The 7,500-nt window shown below is 48.3% G+C and overlaps 1 long non-coding RNA gene across 3 annotated transcripts in view; it reads left to right on the forward strand.

The window, feature by feature from the left end:
- LOC147027346 (uncharacterized) overlaps window positions 1-7,500 on the forward strand; it is a 14,188-nt gene that overhangs the window by 1,674 nt on the left and 5,014 nt on the right. For 2 of the 3 annotated variants that reach the window (XR_015056871.1, XR_015056870.1), the window contains exons 2-3: window positions 6,326-6,474; window positions 6,859-6,933. This is a non-coding gene — a long non-coding RNA (uncharacterized LOC147027346). Of the gene's footprint in view, window positions 1-6,325; window positions 6,475-6,858 lie in introns of all 3 variants that reach the window. The other variant, XR_015056869.1, reaches the window with a different exon arrangement.

Genomic DNA, 7,500 nt, shown 5'->3' on the forward strand with positions numbered 1-7,500 from the left:
CGAGGTGGTCAGCTTGCACGGACGCTTGGAAACCGTTTTCCGTAACCTACAAGGATATAAAGAAGGCGCTAATGAAGATAGCTGAGCGCCCTAAAGACACGCCGTCAGTAAGACTGGAAGCCAAAGCATTGGCTGAGAAGATGGAACTGACCGAAACAGCAATCATGTGCACAGTCTGGTCTGATCTACTTGGAAACATTGATGGAGTAAACAGATGTCTCCAACAACCTGGAATAGATGTCGGAGCGGTTAAGCAGCATTATGACACCCTCAATGAATACATCGAGTCACTTCAAAACAATGAAAGATTCGATGCTTTTGAGGACAGTGCCAAAAAGATGGTTGAGTCCATCATTTACGCTGATGATAATCGTCGGGTCAAGAAGTGAAAGAAGACCTTCGATGAATATGACGAGGAAGAAGAAACCCCAAAATCTGGCAGGGAGAAGTTCAGAGTTGAGACCTACTTCTCCATACTCAATCACCTTCTGACAGAAATCCATAGGAGAAGAGAGAGCTATCAGAAAATCACGGATCTGTTTGGATTCATCCCCACGGCCAACAGCCTCGACCTTGATACACTCTCTCGCAGAGCGGAGAAACTGGTCTCAGCGTACTCTGCTGACGTTGAAATGGACATAGTTCAGGAAATAGAACTTTGCTCGAAATACTCCAAGTCAGCCTGGTGTTGGCTTAGTGGTTAGGGTGGCGGCTTGGGATCCTAGGGTCCTGAGTTCAAGCCCCGTTGGCCACTGAATTAAAATACACCGGAAGGTTGACTCAGCCTGTCATCCTTCCGAGGTCGGCAAAATGAGTACCAGTGTACTGGTAAGGGGGACACTGCATCAGCGGCATAGCTGCGTCCCAACCAATGATACAACCAGCAGCCACAGGCTGCACTCGATAGAGAGACTCCAAGTTCATCGATGCATCGGACATGCTCAAGTACATTATTCACAACAATTTGACACAGACATTCCCCAATATTTTTGTTGCCCTCCGAATATATTGTTCGATGTTTGCTACGAGCTGCGAGGGTGAATGCTCCTTCAGCACACTAAAGGGCGTGAAAAATTGTCTTCGGTCGACCGTGGAGCAGGTGCGCATGTCCAACCAAAAGGCACGAAAGAAAGTGTTTCAGCAGGGTGGTAATTGAATATACATACATTCCTCCGAATTTGTTTTCTGTATCGTTTGTTTCTCAATTTCGAAGCCAAATTGGATTTTACAGACACTTGTATATTTGAAAGTCAGACAAATCGCCATTTGCCGCAGTCTGTTCCGATTAAATTTCATGTTCAAAATCGTCGTTTTGGTCACTCTTGAATTTGGCCTACGAAATCTCAAGGGCCTTGGCCGACGAAGACCTTAATCCGGCCCTGCCCACAGATGCTCAATCGGATTGAGATCTGGAGAATTTGGAGGCCAGGACAACACCTTGAACACTTCATCACATTCCTCAAACCATTCCCAAACAATGTGTGCAGTGTGGCAGGGCGCATTATCCTGCTGAAAGAGGCCACTGCCATCAGGAAATACCATTGCCATGAAGGGGTGTACCGAGTCTGCAACGATGTTTAAGTCGGTGACACGTGTCAAATTGATGTCCACTTGAATGGCCAGACCCAGGGTTTCCCAGCAGAACATTGCCCAGAGCATCACACTTCCTCCACCGGCTTGTCGTCTTCCTACATTATATCCTGGTGCCATCACGTCCCCAGGTAAACGGCGCACATGTACACGGCCATCCACGTGATCTAAAATGAAACGGGACTCATTGGACCAGGCGACCTTCTTCCACTGTTCCAAGGTCCAGTTCCGACACTCACGTGCCCATTGTGGGCGCTTTTGACGGTGGACGGGGGTCATCATGGGCACTCTGACCGGTCTGCGGCTACGCAGCCCCACACGCAGCAGGGTGCGATGCACTGTGGATTGTGACACATTCCTCCCGTGACCACCATTAAAATTTTCTGTGACTTGTGCCACAGTAGACCTTCTGTCGCTTCAGACCAGACGGGATAGCCTTCGTTGCACTCGCGCATCGATGAGCCTTGGGCGCCCAACAGCCTGTCGCCAGTTTGTGGTTTGTCCCTCCTCGGACCACTATCGGTGGGTACTCACCACTGCTGATTGGGAGTATGGTGTATGAGGTGCCTCACACCTCACAAGTCTTGCCATTTCAGAGATGCTCTGACCCAGTCATCTGGCCATAACAATTTGGTCCTTGTCAAAGTCGCTCAGGTCTTTACTCCTGCTCATTTCTCCTGCATCCAACACATCAACTTCAAGAACTGACTTCATTTTAGTGTAGCAGCATAGCAAAACTGTTGTGCATTTTGTGATACAAGCACCAAATTTGGCGCAAATGTACATTAATATGTTGCGAACATTTTCAGATATTGGGCCACTTGAAATTCTCTTTATGTCCGCCATATTGGATTTCAAAATGGCCGCCACTTGAAATCTACATTTGCTATTATCTCTGGACGTAATGCAGCTATTGACTTGATTCTGGTATCTAAATGTATGTTTTTGGGGGCAAGGAATCCAATGGTACCATTTTCAACTTAATATTATCTATCACAGTCTGTTATATAATTTTATTTGGAAATTATCCAGGCAAATATTGGATTCAACACAATACTTTGAAAAGAATGTCTTAGTTCTGTAAATGTCTTAGGTATAATACTGACATGCTACATGGTCTAGTATTTGAGGCTAGGTGTACTGGTATCTGAGGCTAGGTATATACCGGTACTGAAGATACGTGTACATAAACAGTGTCATGTTAACAAGTTCAGCATTGCCACAAGTACATGTATGTTGTTGACTCATAGTCATGTGCGGTCCCCTTCACACACACAGAGGGCTGTGCACTGAAGGGCAGCCTTTTTGCACTTGCAGCGCCTCACACACCCTTTCTTGCACTTGCAAGAAACCAGCTCAATGCAGCTGTAAGCTGCCTCAGTTAGCCTGGTCCAGTAAGGTGTGTACTGTCCTTCTCCAGTCCTTGACCAACCCCAGTTGGTTGGTGGAGGGAGCTCTGGTGCTGGCAGCAGTATCTGACCCCACAGATGTCCACCTTGATACACTGCCCTCTTGACATGTTCCTCCAGAGCTGCCTTCGTTGGAGGGATGAGCTGCACATTGTTCTTCCTTGCGAAGAGTTTCCTCCTGGCCTTGTCAATGTCTGTGCATTTGCTGGTTCGATCATACAACAGGATCACGAACCTCTCGCTGATGCGCATTGCATCGTCTGGTATGTCACGAGGTGCAGAGGACAGCAGCAGCAGCGCCTCAGTGAGTTCTGGCAGTACCGTCCAGACTGCCCACGCAGTCTTCTTGCCATGTCAATGAAAATTAGACACAGTGTCGCATCCAGTTAGAGTGTGGAACATTGGCAGTGCACGAGCCTTCTCTCGTTCCAATCCAGCTGCTATTTCGTGTGCTGCGAGGTATCGGAAACTCTGGCCTGTTCCGAATGCCAGCCACAGTTTGTCTTCTGGTTGCAACTCCTGTGCCAGGGACACTGCCAGCACCACAGCATCGGTGTCTACAGTCCGGATGAGTATTGCATGGTGTCCATGCTAGACTGCATGAGATGCATGCAGCAACATCCGACTGTCAGCTTCTTCATGGTTACATGGGGCGAGTGAGGTCAGATCTGGCAGTAGTGGCTTGCTGAGCACTGCCTCTCCATCAGTAATGACGAGTTGCTTGTCCTCCTGGTCAAACCATTCCATGAGAGTTGCTGAGAGGAATCTGAACAGCTCGGTCCTGTTGCTGTCCACTCGTAGGAAGTTCTGCCAGTTTCCTGGTATGGCTGCGGCAGCCACCACACGTCTCTGCACACCTTGTCCCCGCTTTGCACGTGTCCTACCTTTCAGTGAATCAGCAAGGTAAGTATCCCAGACCAGATCCAGGCGTGACACTGTTTTCAGCTTCGTGGACATATATGGGATGAAGATCTGTTGTGCATACTCTTCAAAGGTCTTTGATGCAGCCGGCTTCAGCATCTTGACGATGGCTGCTCCATCAAGCACAATACAGGTCGTGACAGGAGTCTCTGTCTTTGCATCAGAGACTTCTTCCAAGCATGTGAGGAGATCATTCTTGGTACCAGTGCAGAGGCTTCCACCATCAGACAATGCAGGAGGACATGCCTGATTCTCGTGACAAAAGAACTCCTCAAGGTTTCCATCCCTCGTCTGGCAGCCAATGTACAGACGTGCGAAGAGTTCACGGTCATTCTTGATGGAGGCGAGCTGTTGCTGACCAGCGCTCTGGCTTCTTGGAGTGGAAGTGCTGAACACCTTCAGCTTGTTACGAGGAATGGGTGCGTCCACTGCCTTTGTTCTGTCCAACAGACACTCTCTGGTGAAAGCCTCGAACTGCTCTTGGCCAATCCTCTTGGCATTCATCACGGTCTCCACAGCAGCAGGATCTGCGATCTCCTTTGTGTCCAGTTTGACTACATCCTGACTCTCCTCCTCGAATGGGTTGCCCATCTCCTCTATGACACCGACGAGAGCGAACATCTTTCACAAATGAGGCCTGTACACTTGGCGTCTGATTATGATGACGTGTGTCTGCTGTTTGCCGTCTCCAGTGTTGGTTCTCATCCTGGAATTCTTCGATCACCCTGGCAACTTCTGGTCCTGCAACCATCCAGCGACGTAGGGCACCAGGGTTGTCAGAGCCCAACTGCTCCACAGTCTCCTTTGATGCAGGCATTATTCTGCTCATGTGCCTGGTCAATCGGGATTGAAGAGAACACCCTCTGTGTTTTCTGAACGGTGAAGTGGCTTTCCCTGAATTTCCTGGCTACATCTGGGTGTTTGATGGTGAGTTCGGCCATGTCCTTCAGGTGCACTGGTATCCACCTAGCATAGTGGGTGTGATCCAGTGCATGGAACCAGGGGACCAGCTCTGTCAGAGCATCGAGGTACATCATTAACGATCCCTGCCTGAGAGAACGCACATACACTAGAACCAACAGTTCTAGTTCCAGCACGGTTGCCCAGTCGTGAAACTGGGGGATGTCTTCTCCTCTCTGGCAACACCAGTCTTCAAACTCCGGAAGGTCCTCTGCATCCCTGGTTTCTCCCAGACAGTAGAGGTTGTAGGCACGGTGTTGCAGGATGTACAGTGCTGCTGCAGTCACTTGATGTGCTCTTCTTGTGCGCAAGACATGGGATGCTCGCAGGAATGAGTTTGCTGTCCCTGCTGTCACAATCTCGGCTTGCACAAGTGCTTGCACCCAACTACTCTCTTTCAGCCAGTCCCCCAGTGTCCTCAGTGCCGCCATCTCAATGTGGAGGCCACCAAACATCACCACTATCTGGTCTTCACCATAGCTCTCTGGCCACTTCCACTGTATCTGCTTGGCAAAAGCAAACAGTGGCTGATCAACGGTGACCACTGGTGTCTGTCCAGGATTCAGGTGTTCCACAGCATTCTTCACGACGTCCATTGAGTGCCGGATCATGGCCACTGTGTGGGATCATGTGTGAGTGCCGGATCATGGCCACTACCATTGGATTCCTTGCCCCCAAAAACACATTTAGATACCAGAATCAAGTTAATAGCTGCATTACGTCCAGAGATAATAGCAAATGTAGATTTCAAGTGGCGGCCATTTTGAAATCCAATATGGCGGACATAAAGAGAGAATTTCAAGTGGCCCAATATCTGAAAATGTTCGCAACATATTAATGTACATTTGTGCCAAATTTGGTGCTTGTATCACAAAATGCACAATTCTTTTGAATATTTGGGCTTAGCCGCCCCACTATTTGCTGCCTAATATATCCCACCCCTTGACAGGTGCCATTGTAACAAGATAATCGATGTTATTCACTTCACGTGTCAGTGGTCATTATGTTTTGGCTCATCAGTGTATATAAATGTGTATATGTTTTGATATACATGTACACACACACACACACACACACACACACACACACACACACACACACACACACACACACACACACACACACACACACACACACACACACACACACACACACACATTTTGAAATGTGACGAGGGTACTCGCTTCACGATGCATCCATGTGAAAGATAACCATCGGTTGTTTCCCCTATCACAGGGGGGACAGTGCAACATGTGGTCCACAGGACGGTGTACTCCCCAATGCAGCACCACTGATTTTGTTTCTCCGAGGCTCAGATCATAATAAAAACGTTTTGCGCATCATTTGCTTCATTGGCACAGGGTCGTGGTGGTCTGGTGGATGAGATGGAGAATCCACCGGGATGGACTTTAATTAGCCCCAACCCCCGCCCACTTATCTCCCAGATGTCCTCCGTAGGATCTCCAACTGTGCCTTGGACGATGCAAGTACAATATGCCTATTCTGTTATTCATGGACGATGTCCCTCAGCATTTCCACCAAAGGGAACATTCTGCTTCGCACCGAAAAAACTGTGTCCCAAAGCAATTCGCAGGTGAGTTCAGGTGAGAATGCGCTTCAATCACCACTCACCTTCATTTCGTGCCCAAGCGAGCCAATTAAGGATTAGCTGTGATCCATTCGGGGCGGGTCTTGAACCACCTTTGCCAATGCTTTCCGAATTGCACGAGGTGTGGAGTGACCTGTACTATACTATACCTGTACTATACTACACCTATACTATACTATACTATACTATACGATACTATACGATACTATACGATACTATACGATACTATACGATACTATACTATACTATACTATACTATACTATACTATACTATACTACACTACACTACACCTACACGGCTACACCTGAACCTGTACTGAACAGGTTGAATGTGACCTGTATGTCGTCTGCTTCTTCTTTCTTATACAGCACAAGACGATGAGTGGCATCATTGGCTGACAGGCTGAGGATATGGTGGCGCTGCTGATGCAGTGCCCCCTGTAGGTAAGGACAGGAAATGGTAATTTGTTCAGGATGCCGGCGATAACTCGCCGATTCACTATTCTTCGCCAAGAACACCGTGGGGTCTTTAACTTCGGCCAAGTGATTCTGGCTGTACTGTATACTATGCTGTAGTGACCTGTACTGTATACTGTACCATGCTGCAGTGACCTGTATTGTACGCTGTACCATGCTGCAGTGAACTGTACTGTACGCTGTACCATGCTGCAGTGAGCTGTACTGTATACCGTACCATGCTGCAGTGAGCTGTACTGTATACCGTACCATGCTGCAGTGAGCTGTACTGTATACCGTACCATGCTGCAGTGAGCTGTACTGTATACCGTACCATGCTGCAGTGAGCTGTACTGTATACCGTACCATGCTGCAGTGAGCTGTACTGTATACCGTACCATGCTGCAGTGAGCTGTACTGTATACCGTACCATGCTGCAGTGAGCTGTACTGTATACCGTACCATGCTGCAGTGAGCTGTACATTATACCGTACCATGCTGCAGTGAGCTGTACTGTATACCGTACCATGCTGCAGTGAGCTGTACATTATACTG

Source organism: Eptatretus burgeri, chromosome 4 (genome assembly GCF_056783735.1).
Source record: "Eptatretus burgeri isolate ZD-2024b chromosome 4, Ebu_testis_v1, whole genome shotgun sequence".
Classification (NCBI taxonomy): Eukaryota; Metazoa; Chordata; class Myxini; order Myxiniformes; family Myxinidae; genus Eptatretus; species Eptatretus burgeri.